Source organism: Nicotiana sylvestris, chromosome 6 (assembly GCF_000393655.2).
Source record: "Nicotiana sylvestris chromosome 6, ASM39365v2, whole genome shotgun sequence".
Taxonomy (NCBI): Eukaryota; Viridiplantae; Streptophyta; class Magnoliopsida; order Solanales; family Solanaceae; genus Nicotiana; species Nicotiana sylvestris.
This window is the reverse complement of record NC_091062.1, coordinates 123,889,424-123,905,761: the sequence shown is the minus strand read 5'-3', so window position 1 is coordinate 123,905,761 and position 16,338 is coordinate 123,889,424.

Genomic DNA, 16,338 nt, shown 5'->3' with positions numbered 1-16,338 from the left:
AAGGGGCGTTATTTCCGTTTTTTGGGACTCAGAAGCGGGATTTTCTCTCATTCTTTCCATTCTTCTTCCCCAAATCTACAAAAACGCGATCTTGCGGCCAATGCAACTCCAAAAACCCTAGAAATTCTTCTTCATCTCGAATTAACAGCAAATCAAACACAAAAAGTGAATTTTTTTGCTGCAAATCAACGCAATTTTCATTTTTGCTGCAATTTTGATTTTAACTTTTTGTTCGATGGAGCTTTTTCCAGTTTACGTTCTTCATAGTGGTGAATGGAAAGAAAACAAGTTTATCAATTTCGTCAGCGATTGTGTAATAATCGAGTCGACATTCAGCTACAACAATTTAGTTGCAGCTATTTTGGAACAAATTAGGATCGATAGTGAGTTAAACACAATAGAGATTAACTTTCTCCCAAATGATGGTTTGCCACCGATCCTGATTTACAACAACACTGGTGTTAAGGTGTGTCACACCTCCTTTTTCCGCACCCGAGGGGGCGCAAGGGAGTTTTTTCCAATTAAAGGACAATCGAAACGGGATTTGTTTAATTATTTCAGTGTCGCCACTTGGGAGATTTAGGGTGTCCCAAGTCACCAATTTTAATCCCGAATCGAGGAAAAGAATGACTCTATCTTACAGTCTGCGTACCAGAAATCCGGATAAGGAATTCTGTTAACCCGGGAGAAGGTGTTAGGCATTCCCGAGTTCCGTGGTTCTAGCACGGTCGCTCAACTGTTATATTCGGCTTATTTATCTGATTTTTAATACAATTATGAACCATGTGCAAATTTTATCTTTTACCGCTTTATTATCATTATTTTTTAGGAATGTGAACATCGCTTAAAACATATCTTTGGACTGTGTCACATGAAATGCACCCACAATCCGAAACATATTTTATTTGATGTTTTAGGATTTGGATTTGGGTCGCATGAAATGCACACCCGAGTTTAAGAAAGTAATTTAATTAAATCGCGTCTAAAGAGGCTAACGCGTTATTATCTTTAGGGAAGACAGTGAGATTCACTAAACGGTACATCCCAAATTCTAAGTATTTATTATGACTAATTATTGAGGGCCCCGCAATTTGCATTTTTATTTGGCGAGGCTCGTCTCATTCATTATTAAAAAAAAGAATTTGCAACGTCATGGAAATGCATCTCATACCACGTCACAGTCAATGTACCCGTGATTAAAGACACATTTCGATTTCGTCGAGATTTGGATTTGGGTCACATAAATGTGCACCCGAGTTTAGGGAGTTAACATTATTAAAGGCGCGCCTAAAGCAACTAGCGCATTATTATTTTGGGTGGGGCCGTGAAATTTACTAAGCGGCCCGTCCCGGAATCTAAGTATTTAATACATATATTTTGCGAGGGCTCCACAATCTATACATTTTTTATTTTTGGCGAAGCTTGTCCCGTTTTTTTATTTTATTATTATTTATTATTTTTTTTATATTTTTAAAAAGATGCCATTTTTACGCCTTTAACAATGCTAAACCTTACGGCTTTTTCACAACTACAATCTCATAACTTGTCAAGATTTGATAAAAGAAGTTAAGCGAATGAGTGTTTCGGGCGTAGCAACAACAGGTACTAATACTAATTTTGTCCAAATAAACTAAGACAATAATAACATAACACATTGAACGTAAATAATAACAATACTAATCTTGGGACTACTAATACAACTAAATCAAATGACATCAAGTAAACACTAATAACATAACACAAAAATGAACTAAAATGCATACGGTGAAACATAAGCAGAAAATTATCATATCAATTGATATATTGCAACTTTAAACATTCAACGTAAAGTTTATTTATCTAATACATCGAGGTTTACTAACCTTTGCACCTCGACAAACTCAGAACGACAAACACGATTCCGACGGAACTCAAGCGGACCTCTCTGACCGAAGAACAACGACGGAACCTCGGACAGCACCTCGACGTACCGAACCTCGACGAACCAAAGTCGACCTCTACGGAAAACAGAAAACTCGGCCAAACAGGATCGAAGCAACCCACCGTTGCTCGGAAACGCAGCTACGACTGCTTGGAGGTTGACGACGTTGGACTAAAATGGCGGACTGGTTCTGGAGGTTGAAGACGATGGTTTCGACTGGTTTTGGGGTTTCTGGGAAGGTGAGGACGGTGGCGAGGAGGTAGTGAAGGTGGCGACGCTGCTGCTACCCGTCGGGCTGGGTAGTGACGATGGTGGAGCTGGGAGGAGGAGGGTCCGTGTGGTGGTGGTGTTTGGACAGTGATGGAGGTGGAGGGAATTAGTAGTAGGCGGGGTGCGACTGGTTGATGGGGTGCGACTGGTTTTACGTCGAAGGTTGGTGGTTATGGCGTCGGGGCAGGTGGTCGACGAGGACGCTGGTTTTAGGGTGTAGGACTGGTTGGTTTGGACAGTGAGGGTTTTCCGGTGGTTTTTTTCTGTAGGGTTTGCGAAGCTGATGGAGGTGGCGTTGGAGGAGTTGGGTTAAAGGGTGGCTTCACGGTGGTCGAAGGCCGGTCGCGGTGGTGTGCCTGCAGGTTTTGGGGTCGAGCTTGGTTTGGTTTCGTGGGTTTTTCAGTAGGGGTCGTTAGGTTTTTTCAAAGGAGGAGGAAGGTGAACAGTAATCCTCCTCCAAAATTTTCAATCCCTGTTTTCTTTTTTTTTTTTTTCAAAAATCCCCCCTTCTTTATGTTGGCTTTCCGTGTTTTGTACTGGGTTTTGCCCAGAAAAATGAGCCCATGCGTGGTGGGGTTCGAGGCATATGTCCCCCACGCGTGGTGGGGTTCCCCATGTGTCCTGGATACGGTTTATTATGGGCTAGGTCCAAAAATTAGGCCTAAAACCGGGTAGTTTGAACCCGAATATTATTCTTTTGCCCGGACCCGAGAAATAGGAACACGTTGCTTAACTAGTCCTATGTAAGTAAAATAACTACCAAAAATAAGACTAGTATTTAAACAAAACTATATCTTTTTAAATATTTTTTCAAGATTTAAAATAGCTACAAAATATTAATGAAACTATTTTTTTGTAATTTTCGTTTTAAATATTAAGATAAAATATGAGGTAATATTTTTGTATTTTTCAAAGTTAAAATGACTATAAAACCTTAATAGAACTATATTTTATTTATTTTTTTGTAATTTTCGACAAAAATATGAAATAATATTTTTTGTATTAAAACGACTTCAAAACATTAATAGAATTATATATTTTTTTTTGTAATTTTCGAATTTATATAAAGTACTAAAATAAAGTACAATTTTTGTATTTTTCAAGTTTATGAGAAATACATAAACTAAAATTTATATATATATTTTGTGATTTTTTCTTTTTGCAACAAAATAAGGTAAAATAGTTAAAATAGCTATACTAGACCCAATTTCACATATTCACGCTAAAAATGTGAAAATTCTCGGGGAGGGTCAAAAATCACGTGCTTACAGCTGCCCCTCTTTGACTGGAAACACGAAGAGTTTTCCGACAAAGAACGACTAGACGTGTTTTTGACCCGACCATTACTTGGACGGACTACACTTAAGGAAAGGGAGGGAATGTGACCGAGCCCTGGTATCTGAGCTGCCTACATATCCTTGGTTATACAGGAATCAGGCCACGTGTAGTTCGGGAATGAGAGAGATGGTAGAGTGTACCGAGGTGAAGAGCCGATCGAGGTGCCGTTCCGTTGAGGTTCCGGTCCGCGGTCCTGTCATTACAACAAAAATGAAAACTGAAAAAGACTAACTAAGCCTATCAGCTACTAGTTACAAGGATTCCTATCTCTTAAGTCTTCTGAAACTTGGTCTTGAGTCTTGAATGGTGCTTCATACAGACTTTGGATCTGAACCTTGATACTTGCTAGTTGTAGGTGCTAGTTCTTGAGCAGACCACATTTGTTCTCCACTTCCGTAATTTGGGTTTTTTTTTTCTTCTTGTTTTTTTGTTTTTTGTGACCAGCTTCTGTTGATCATCCCAGACTATTGATTCGCGTTCTTGAGGCGAGCTTCTAACTTGGATTGAATGCTGGGGATTTCTGTTGTAATCCTTCTGCTTTCCAGTGGGTCACTGCTTGATCTTTGACAGGCGGACTCCTGACTTCTTCGATCTTTGACATACCACAACCTCCGTTCTACAGGCGGGTCCCTGACAATCAAAACAAACAAAACAAACAAAATTTCCTAAACCAGTTTGTACTGGGAAGGTTTGTGAGTCGTTAGCAAAATCGTAACTCACTTACACTACTGATGCAATGATGAGAGTAAACTAAAGACTAGGCTAGGATGTGCATCTCCTATGAGTAAAACCAAAACTCTTGCTAGCAAATGTGTCTGCTAAAATAAAAACCTCAATGACTCAAACTAGAAAGTGTGTCTTCTATGGTTGAATCGGAATGAGCTAAACTAGGAAGTGCGTCTCCTAAGGGTGAAAACTTCAGTGACTAGAACTAGGAAGTGCGTCTCCTATGAATAAAATCTCGATTAGGAAGTGCGTCTCCTACGGGTAAACTTCAAAAAACTGGACTAGGAATTGTGTCTCCTATGGTCGAACTTAAAATGAATCAAACTAGGAAGTGCATCTCCTAGGGGTGAAATCTCAATTCCGGAAGTGCGTCTCCTGAAATAAAATATAATCTAAAAAGCCAAACTCGGGAGTGCGTCCCCTAAAGCAAAAGTATAACCTGAGTGAACCAGACTAGGAAGTGTGTCTCCTACTGGTGAAACTTGCTTAGGAAGTGCGTCTCCTATTGGTGAAATAAACTTAGGAAGTGCGTCTCCTATCGATGAAATTAACTTAGGAAGTGTGTCTCCTATTGGTGAAACTTGCTTAGGAAGTGCGTTTCCTATTGGTGAAACTTGCTTAGGAAGTGCGTCTCATACTGGTGAAACTTATCTTAGGAAGTGCGTCTCCTATTGGTGAAACTGAAACTTAGGAAGTGCGTCTCCTATGGTGAAACATATAAACTTTAGGAAGTGCGTCTCCTATTGGTAGAACTGAACTTAGGAAGTGCGTCTCCTATGGTAAAACTGAACTTAGGAGGGAATGCATCTCCTATGGGTGAAACTGAAACAAACCTAGGAGGAAATGCATCTCCTATGGGTAAAACTAAAACTTAGGAGGAAATGCATCTCCTATGGGTAAAGACGTGGAATGTATGCCTCTATTATCTGGGCGGGCTCCCAATTTCAACACTTGAAATAAAAAGACTGAATGTATGCCTCTGTTATCTGGGCGGGCTCCCAATTTCAACACTTAAAATAAAAGACTGAATGTATGCCTCTATTATCTGGGCGGGCTCCCAATTTCAACACTTAAAATAAAAGACTGAATGTATGCCTCTATTATCTGGGCGGGCTCCCAACTTCGACACTTGAAAATAAAAAGACTGAATTTATCTTATTCGAGGGCGGATGAACCCAAAATATCCTATTCGAGGGCGGATGAACCCAAAATATCCTATTCAAGGGCGGATAAACCCAAAATATCCTATTCGAGGGCGGATGGACCCAAAATATCCTATTCGAGGGCGGATGAACCCAAAATATCCTATTCGAGGGCGGATGAACCCAAAATATCCTATTCGAGGGCGGATGAACCCAAAATATCCTATTCGAGGGCGGATGAACCCAAAATATCCTATTCGAGGGCGGATGAACCCAAAATATCCTATTCGAGGGCGGATGAACCCATCTTCAAAAGCTTGGAATTGTCTTACCTCCGACTGTCTTTCTTAGAATCGTGTTGTCTTGCTATCTCTTAAAACTTGAATTGATTTCCTCTTTCCTTCGAGAAAATTTTGACAAATGGCAGGAAATTTTCTGCCCCAGTTTTGGTGCTTTTCCTTGCGGCATGTTTTTTCGCCATTAACAAGATTTCCTTTTCCTGCTTCAAATCAAAGAAAATTTGTTAGTTTTAACACATTGCGAGTGGTCGTGCCACTCCTGCTGGGGATGGTTTCTCCCTTTCTCTCTCCCCCGCTTTGTGCTTCATTACACTATCAAACTTGCTGGGGGTTATTTTGCATGGAATGAATTTTTCTTTTATTTTCTCAACTGTTGTTTTCCTGTTTTCCTCCAGCTACCCTTGGAAATTTGGTCCTCTTGGGATCTAGACCCATTCAACATTTGGTCTTGCGACCAACTTCTTTTCGCTTTATCGTCTTATCTTTGCCATGTCCTATTCGCATTTTGCTTTGCATCATTTTGGCAACTGGTAGCAAGCTCTGAAAATCCTTTTCAAAAATAAACTGTTGGGGAGGTAAAATCTTTAAACCAAGAAATGAAAAAGTGAAGAATTTCAAAAATAGAAAAAGAAGAAGTCTTTCTGAACAAATGCTGGGGAAAAGGAAAGAAAAGAACTTATCTGAATGATATAACCGATCCCAACGAACATGTCACGCATTCCGGATTAATCAACCTAGTCGATTTGTATCAATCAACCCTTCGGACGGCCTCATGTTGCTGAGGATAAACAGGCACTCAACTCTTTGCCAAATGCGGATCCTTCCCGCCAATCTTGTCTTGTCGCCCCATAGTGCCCTTCGAGGGGTTTTCACTAATAAGACTCTCTCGTTTCTCTCAACTCTCGTCGCCTTATGGTGCCTGTGAAGGTTTTCACCGATAAGACTCTCTCATTTTATTTTATTTTTCAACTGGGGATCGGAGTGATGCCGATATGACTTTCTGTTGGGGATTCTTTCGGCTATCAATTCATTTCCAGCTTGTGATATTCTTCTTGGCTGGGGATCAGAGTGTTATCCCCGACATCCATTTGCATTGACTTAGCACTTCTCAGTTACTGATCGGGAGGTCTTTTTGGACGTCAATATGGGTTTTCGTGTATGGTTAAAAGAAAAGGGGTAACAAGAGGTTCAAAACGATTTTGATGGGTAAAACATTACAACTCTCGGAATCAACTTCTGCCCCAGTTTTTCTTGCTTGGGGATTTTTGTTTTTTTTTGTTACACTATGACCGAGCCGTGAGGCGCCTACGTATCCTTCTTTGAGGAATCAGGTCAAACGTAGTTCCCAATTCCTCTTTTCATTTGATTTTTTTTTCTTTGTTATCAATTTCTTTTCTTTTCTTTTCTTTCATTTTCATTACTGATTCCAAAAGAGGGGTATGAAAAAAAATAAATAAGGCTCAAAAGGGGAAGCAAAGGTTAAAGTGTTTGGATAGAAGAAAGAATTGCCTCCGTCATTTCATTCTCTGATAAATGCTAAATACCAACAAACAACAATTACAATCATACATAATATCTCTTAACTGTGTCAGAATTGATAACCATGTCGACGCATTTCCCTTCGATATTTGTTGATCACAAAGCGTCATTGGGCTTGCTCTGTTTAGATTGCAATAATCAACACACACCCGGATTAGGATATCGAGCGACCCGAATAACCTTATCATTCAGCTGTTTAGTTACTTCTTCCTTAATCTTCACACTTACGTCGGTTTTGGACTTTCTTAATTTTGCTTGACGGGGGGAAACGTCGGGTCAGTGGGCAATTTTTGACCATGCAAAATGTTTTGAATTCAGTAAGTGCTTTGATTAGTTCTTCCCTGATGTTTGGTTCCATATGGACGCTTATCTTAGCTTCCCTGATGTCATCCGCATCCCCTAGATTGACAGCTTCCGTGTCAGTTGGGCTCTTTTTTCAAATTGGCTCAACTCTCTGTTAATTTCTTCGAAGGCTTCATCCTTATCGTATTCCGACTTATCATCACAATCTTGTACTATAAGTTCGAAATCAAATTGATTTTTTAGACTATGTTGAAGATCCGTCGTGCATGCCATGTCATTAGAACCAGTATAAAGAGAACTTTGCAGAAAATAAGAAGAAAAATTAAAACAAAATAAGGAATGAGGAAAAAAAACTTTCACTTTATTAAAATACGGGATAGCAAGGTTTCACACTTTGGCGAGCACAAGAAAGATCTGGATTACAACCCTGGATTACAATCCTGGAATAATCCAGACAACAAAAAAGAAAATCAGAGCCCACTACCAAGACTCCCTTCGTATAAGAAGAGGAGTAGCCTTTCAATTGTTGATCTTTGCTTTCAAAATAAGGAATCTTTGCTTTCAGCCTCTAGTGTCTGAACCTCAATCTTGTTGGTGTCAATAAGATTCTGTACTGCATGTTTCAACTTCCAACACTTCTCGGTATCATGTCCGGGAGCCCCCGAACAATACTCACAGCTTACCGAGTGGTCCATATTTTTGGGAAGGGGATTTGGCAATCTGGGCTCAACAGGACTCAACAAACCTAACTGCCTTAATTTGTGGAACAAGACAGTATAGGTTTCCCCCAACTCAGTGAATGTTCTTTGGATTCTTTCATTTCTGAAAGCCTGATTTCCCCGAAAACCTGCCCCTGGGGGGTTCTTGTAGGCTCTTGGCGGTGGATAGGTGTTTTGCGGTGGTGTATGTGTGTTCTGGGGAGCCGACACGCGCCATTGCGGGCGAACCGGAGGCCGAGTATATGTTTGGGCTTGGTGCACGGGGAAGTGTGGTTCTTGAGGTGAATAGTGGTGTTGAGGTGGGCTGTATGGGTAGTTTGGTTTGTGGGGTCTGGGTTGGTTGTAGCATGGTTTACCAGACTTGGACCAACTGCTTGCCTCAATCGTGGCAATTTCTTCTTTCTTCCTCCTTCCCAGGGCACCTCCCGTGTCGTTCTGAATAGCCTGGGTCATTGCCTTGAGCGCTGAGTAATTCAGGATTTTGTCAGACCTCAGACCCTCCTCTATCATGACCCCTATCTTTTCCACTTCATTGAAGGATTTCCCAACCGTCGTCACCAAGTGACCAAAGTAAGTTGGATCCAGTGTCTGCAAGAAGTAGTCCACCATTTCTCCCTCTTTCATGGGAGGATCAACTCTGGCTGCTTGCTCTCTCCAGCGGAACCCGAACTCACGAAAACTTTCCCCGGACTTTTTCCCGGTCCTCAACAATGTGAGACGGTCAGGGACTATCTCGAGATTGTACTGGAAATGACCTGTGAAAGCCTGCGCCAGATCATCCCAAGTATACCACCTACTGGAATCTTGCCTGGTGTACCATTCTAGTGCCGAACCACTCAAGCTTTGGCCGAAATAAGCTATCAGCAGCTTATCTTTGCCACCTGCCCCTCTCATTTTGCTACAGAATCCCCGCAAATGCGCCATGGGATCACCGTGCCCTTCATATAAATCAAATTTAGGCATCTTGAACCCAGCCGGGAGTTGGACGTCCGGGAAAGGGCATAGATCTTTGTATGCTATGCTGACCTGGTTGCCCAAACCGTGCAGGCTCCTGAAGGACTGCTCCAGGCTTTTGAATTTTCTCAACACCTCATCCTGTTCAGGGGCTTTAACCGGCTTTTCGATCTCTGCCGGTACCTCCAAGTGTGGATTGTAAGCATGTGGTTCGAGGGCATGGAATGTAGGCTCAGGGGGATAGTATTGCGTATCGTGAGCCTGAAACAATGGCTCACTGGTCGTTCTGTGCAAGGGGGCTGGTGTGGGTCCCACAAAAGTGGGAATATCGGGTGTGGGGAGAGGTTGATGGGGTGGTGGAGCCTGGGAATCATGAGGGCTTCTTTCTTGATGGTAACGGGGATTTGGGAGGCTTGTTGAAGGGCCGGAGTGAGGGTATTCCGGCATGTGCCCCAATGGCTCAGGGCTCTTTTGTGCTTTGGCTAGAGCTAGCTGCATTGCATTCATCTCTAGTCCCATCCTTTCTATCTTTCCCATCGCTTCCTTTAACAACTGGCTCATCGGCCTTTCTTCCTCGGTACTATTCTCTGAAGTAGTCATGCTTGTTGTTATCGGTCCTTTGGATCTAGTTTGGTAAGGGTGTGTTGCCAGAATTCTTTAACAACTAACTGTTTGAGATTCGGAAAACAACAAACTTGTTAGCGTTTAGAGTTTAAAAGATTTGATAACAACACATTGAGGATGCAATGCCCCTAGGCAGTTAACGGTTCCTAACATGCTTTGCTTCAAACAACATGCGTCATCCCGGCTTGCTTATTTGCCCCTTTGAAGTACTTTGGGAACCCCTGTATTTTATTATATTTTGTATTTTCTTTTTCTTTAGATTTTTCATTTTTTTTTCTTTTCTCTTTTTCTCTTTTTTCAAAATATTTTTTTTTATTTTTTTTATTTTTTGTTGTGGTCGAATCTTATGGAGATTGCCTACGTATCATGACCCCGCATGAATCAGACCTTGCGTAGTTCGTGACCAATAAGAGAAACAATAACAAACAATTTTTCAATTTTCATATTTGAAACAAACTGGGTTTCAAGGATTTAAAGATGACCCGCAAACTTGAAAATCAAACAAACCGCGTGTTCTAATCAAAAGATTGGTAGACTCAAAAACAAAATTCCAGCTCCCTTTCTCTGTTCGACAAATGCAACCAAATGGTTATTTTTTGCAAATGTGGCCCCTTCCAAATTTCACATGAATTTTGAGGCCGGGGAGGATTATTTTATGACACTTTTACAAACTTGTCCGTTCTTTTACGAAAATAACCTTTCGACAACTGAAAGATACTCTAAGGCTATTTCGGCAAGAACGGTTTAAGACGCGGCCGAAGTTGGCTCGGCTTATTATGACAAAATTCAAACGGTATTCACCTGACCGCCGACTCTTTGTTTTTTTTTCAAATTATAATAAAGACCTGGTGTTGCAAACACGGCCCTTCAGCGCCTCGGGGACGAATATTTTTAAGGCTGTGTGGGTCCATATCTCAAAATGACCCAAAGGTGGCTGTTTATTCGGGAACATTCGGCTATTTATGACAAAACAGCATCACCTGACTTATTTATGACTCTTTTATTGTTTTTCGAAAATAGGAAACCCAATACTGCAAACACGGTCTGTCAACGTCTCGTGGACGAAGATATTTAAGGCTGTGTGGGTCAATCGAACCAAATCTTAAAAAATGACCCACAGGTGGCTGTTTATGCAAAGTCAGCCTTCCGGCGTCCCTTTCGGGAACATTCGGCTATGTCTTGATAAAACAGTGTCACCCGACTTCTTTATGACAAAAATTAAAATTTGAGACATATATATTTTTTTATGATTATTATTTGTTTGTTTTTGGCTTTTTAGCAAAACGGTGGGGTTGGACCCGATGAGGGTTGCCTACGTATCTCACATCCGGTGAGAATCAAACCCGCGTAGTTCGGGTGAATAAACTATTTTTGAGAGGACCCTTTTCCATTTTCTATATTTTTTTTGTTTTTATTATTTTTCCCACAACAATCAAATAGACTATTATTTTTCATTCATAACAAACAAACAAATTAATGAAAAACATAAAATATTCCTTCTTTTTTTTTTAGAAGGTGGGGTTGGACCCGATGAGGGTTGCCTACATATCTCACATCCGGTGAGAATCAAACCCGCGTAGTTCGGTCAAAGAACTACTTTAAAAGAAGAAGGGAAGCATTTTTGATTGATTTTCTTTTTAAAAGAAACACTTCTAAGATATATTTTTGAATTTTCATTTGCTCTTTTTTTCTTTATTCTAAAGAAGAAGAAGAAAATATTTTTCGGAATTTTGCTTTTAATAAAAGAAATGCTTCTCAAAATGTTTTTTTTTGAATTTTGAATCTTCTTTTCAATTTTGAAAAAGCAGAATCAAAATATTTTCGGATTTGTTTTTTTTTTTTATATATTTTGAAAACAATTAGAAAAACTTCCTAGAGAAGCCAATAATGGAGAAAATATTTTTGGATTATTTTAATTTTGTCATTTTCATAAACAAATAAATAACACATATTTTAAAAACAAGACTCTTTTTTTCATTTTTATGGCAAGACAAACAATTTTCTTTTCTATTAATGCTTTTTTTTTAATAAAACAAACTAATAAGACATATATTTTTTATTTTATATTCTCAAAATTTCGGCAGAGTTTCGACACTACTTGGACATTTGTTTTTTTTTTCTTTCTAAAAATAAGTAGTTATATCTCTACACTGCCATTTCCTCATCTTTTCACGATTTTCTAATTTGTGGAAAATGATGACAACATACAAAATCTTTTTGAATTTTCATGTTTTTTTTTCATTTATATATATACATATATACATATATATATATATATATATATATACATATTTAATTTATTATTATTTTCAAAAATGTGGCATGGGAGACATAAGGACTTTCAAGACGTCTTGGACTCCACGAATGTTCCCTATGCGGTTTTCCAAAAATGAAGCGTGGGGGACATAGGGAATTCCAAGGCTCCTTGGATTCCACAAATGTTCCCTAGGTGCTTTTCCCAAAAATGAAGCGTGGGGGACATAGGGAATTCCAAGGCTCCTTGGATTCCACAAATGTTCCCCATGCTTTGATTAAAATAAAACCATGCTGGAAATGACCAAATGACCCATTCGCCCTTGACTAAATACAACATGTAGCACATAGGATGCCAAAATCTGGTCTATTATTTTCAGGTTGCTTGTCCTAGACGGACCCAACCCCTGTGTTGAGTCCCCTAAGTCAAATGCACATGATGCAAATAAACGTTCCTACTAGGGATCCGGCATGTGGCTTTGTTATACTAGGTTCAGAACCTGGGTGTTTGTTCTAGACCTGGCTTACCCGAGCGGACAGCTCGAGCCGAGGGGGGGCAGCGTACCGGGAATACAGAAGCTTCACCGGCTTAGCAACTTGTCCGAACCTCGTTCTAAATTGGGATTTGACACTATACAGAAAAGAAGTCGTACGAAGTACACCCTTCTTCATGATTCAGAAGACTCAGAAAGGATATGGGTTTCGGCACAGTTTATATACAGTTCAAATAATATCAAAGCGGTAAAAGCAACATTTAACACATTAGGCTCAAACATGTAAAAATCAGATAATAGATAAAGCCAAATAATAACAATTATTTTAAGCTCGAATTCTTAACCCTGAACCAGTGGTTCTGGGTCTGGTCCCCAGCAGAGTCGCCAGAGCTGTCACACCTCATTTTTCCGCACCCGAGGGGGCGCAAGGGAGTTTTTTCCAATTAAAGGACAATCGAAATGGGATTTGTTTAATTATTTCAGAGTCGCCACTTGGGAGATTTAGGGTGTCCCAAGTCATCAATTTTAATCCCGAATCGAGGAAAAGAATGACTCTATCTTACAGTCTGCGTACCAGAAATCCGGATAAGGAATTCTGTTAACCCGGGAGAAGGTGTTAGGCATTCCCGAGTTCCGTGGTTCTAGCATGGTCGCTCAACTGTTATATTCGGCTTATTTATCTGATTTTTAATACAATTATGAACCATGTGCAAATTTTATCTTTTACCGCTTTATTATCATTATTTTTTAGGAATGTGAACATCGCTCAAAACATATCTTTGGACTGTGTCACATGAAATGCACCCACAATCCGAAACATATTTTATTTGATGTTTTAGGATTTGGATTTGGGTCGCATGAAATGCACACCCGAGTTTAAGAAAGTAATTTAATTAAATCGCGTCTAAAGAGGCTAACGCGTTATTATCTTTAGGGAAGACAGTGAGATTCACTAAACGGTACATCCCAAATTCTAAGTATTTATTATGACTAATTATTGAGGGCCCCGCAATTTGCATTTTTATTTGGCGAGGCTCGTCTCATTCATTATTAAAAAAAGAATTTGCAACGTCATGGAAATGCATCTCATACCACGTCACATTCAATGTACCCGTGATTAAAGACACATTTCGATTTCGTCGAGATTTGGATTTGGGTCACATAAATGTGCACCCGAGTTTAGGGAGTTAACATTATTAAAGGCGCGCCTAAAGCAACTAGCGCATTATTATTTTGGGTGGGGCCGTGAAATTTACTAAGCGGCCCGTCCCGGAATCTAAGTATTTAATACATATATTTTGCGAGGGCTCCACAATCTATACATTTTTTATTTTTGGCGAAGCTTGTCCCGTTTTTTATTTTATTTTATTATTTTTTTTTATTTTTTTTATATTTTTAAAAGGATGCCATTTTTACGCCTTTAACAATGCTAAACCTTACGGCTTTTTCACAACTACAATCTCATAACTTGTCAAGATTTGATAAAAGAAGTTAAGAGAATGAGTGTTTCGGGCGTAGCAACAACAGGTACTAATACTAATTTTGTCCAAATAAACTAAGACAATAATAACATAACACATTGAATGTAAATAATAACAATACTAATCTTGGGACTACTAATACAACTAAATCAAATGACATCAAGTAAACACTAATAACATAACACAAAAATGAACTAAAATGCATACGGTGAAACATAAGCAGAAAATTATCATATCAATTGATATATTGCAACTTCAAATATTCAACGTAAAGTTTATTTATCTAATACATCGAGGTTTACTAACCTTTGCACCTCGACAAACTCAGAACGACAAACACGATTCCGACGGAACTCAAGCGGACCTCTCTGACCGAAGAACAACGACGGAACCTCGGACAGCACCTCGACGTACCGGACCTCGACGAACCAAAGTCGACCTCTACGGAAAACAGAAAACTCGGCCAAACAGGATCGAAGCAACCCACCGTTGCTCGGAAACGCAGCTACGACTGCTTGGAGGTTGACGACGTTGGACTAAAATGGCGGACTAGTTCTGGAGGTTGACGACGATGGTTTCGACTGGTTTTGGGGTTTCTGGGAAGGTGAGGACGGTGGCGAGGAGGCAGTGAAGGTGGCGACGCTGCTGCTACCCGTCGGGCTGGGTAGTGACGATGGTGGAGCTGGGAGGAGGAGGGTCCGTGTGGTGGTGGTGTTTGGACAGTGATGGAGGTGGAGGGAATTAGTAGTAGGCGGGGTGCGACTGGTTGACGGGGAGCGACTGGTTTTACGTCGAAGGTTGGTGGTTATGGCGTCGGGGCAGGTGGTCGACGAGGACGCTGGTTTTAGGGTGTAGGACTGGTTGGTTTGGACAGTGAGGGTTTTCCGGTGGTTTTTTTCTGTAGGGTTTGCGAAGCTGATGGAGGTGGCGTTGGAGGAGTTGGGTTAAAGGGTGGCTTCACGGTGGTCGAAGGCCGGTCGCGGTGGTGTGCCTGCAGGTTTTGGGGTCGGGCTTGGTTTGGTTTCGTGGGTTTTTCAGTAGGGTTCGTTAGGTTTTTTCAAAGGAGGAGGAAGGTGAACAGTAATCCTCCTCCAAAATTTTCAATCCCTGTTTTCTTTTTTTTTTTTTCAAAAATCCCCCCTTCTTTATGTTGGCTTTCCGTGTTTTGTACTGGGTTTTGCCCAGAAAAATGAGCCCACATGTGGTGGGGTTCGAGGCATATGTCCCCCACGCGTGGTGGGGTTCCCCATGTGTCCTGGATACGGTTTATTATGGGCTAGGTCCGAAAATTAGGCCTAAAACCGGGTAGTTTGAACCCGAATATTATTCTTTTGCCCGGACCCGAGAAATAGGAACACGTTGCTTAACTAGTCCTATGTAAGTAAAATAACTACCAAAAATAAGACTAGTATTTAAACAAAACTATATCTTTTTAAATATTTTTTCAAGATTTAAAATAGCTACAAAATATTAATAAACTATTTTTGTAATTTTCGTTTTTTTTAAATATTAAGATAAAATATGAAGCAATATTTTTTTTGTATTTTTCAAAGTTAAAATGACTATAAAAAATATTAATAAAACTATTTTTTGTAATTTTCGTTTTTTTTAATAAAGACAAAAATATGAAATAATATTTTTTGTATTAAAACGACTTCAAAACATTAATAGAATTATATATTTTTTTTTGTAATTTTCGAATTTATATAAAGTACTAAAATAAAGTACAATTTTTGTATTTTTCAAGTTTATGAGAAATACATAAACTAAAATTATATATATATTTTTTTGTGATTTTCTTTTTGCAACGAAATAAAGTAAAAATAGTTAAAATAGCTATACTGGACCCAATTTCACATATTCACGCTAAAAATGTGAAAATTCTCGGGGAGGGTCAAAAATCACGTGCTTACAAGGTGTATATCGAATTAAAGAAGAAAAACTTGAATTTCACTAAATACCCCTTGTTTGTGATAGTGAACGAGATTTATGATAATTGTTTGGTTGCTACAAGTTCCAGTTGTTTGGCTGCTACAAGTTCCAATTCTATAGATATATCCACAATTGATAGCACTGATATTATGCCTGATATCGAATACATTAAAAATAGGAAATTTAGTAAAAACACGGGTATAATAGATAATATGTTGAACGAATTTGTTGAGGAGGATCAAGTTTATAAAGATAAAGAGATAGTTATGAATGTGATGAAGAACTTGGTTGTACGCGAGAGGTTCCAATTCAAGGTGAAGAGATCAAGCGCAACAAGTATGAC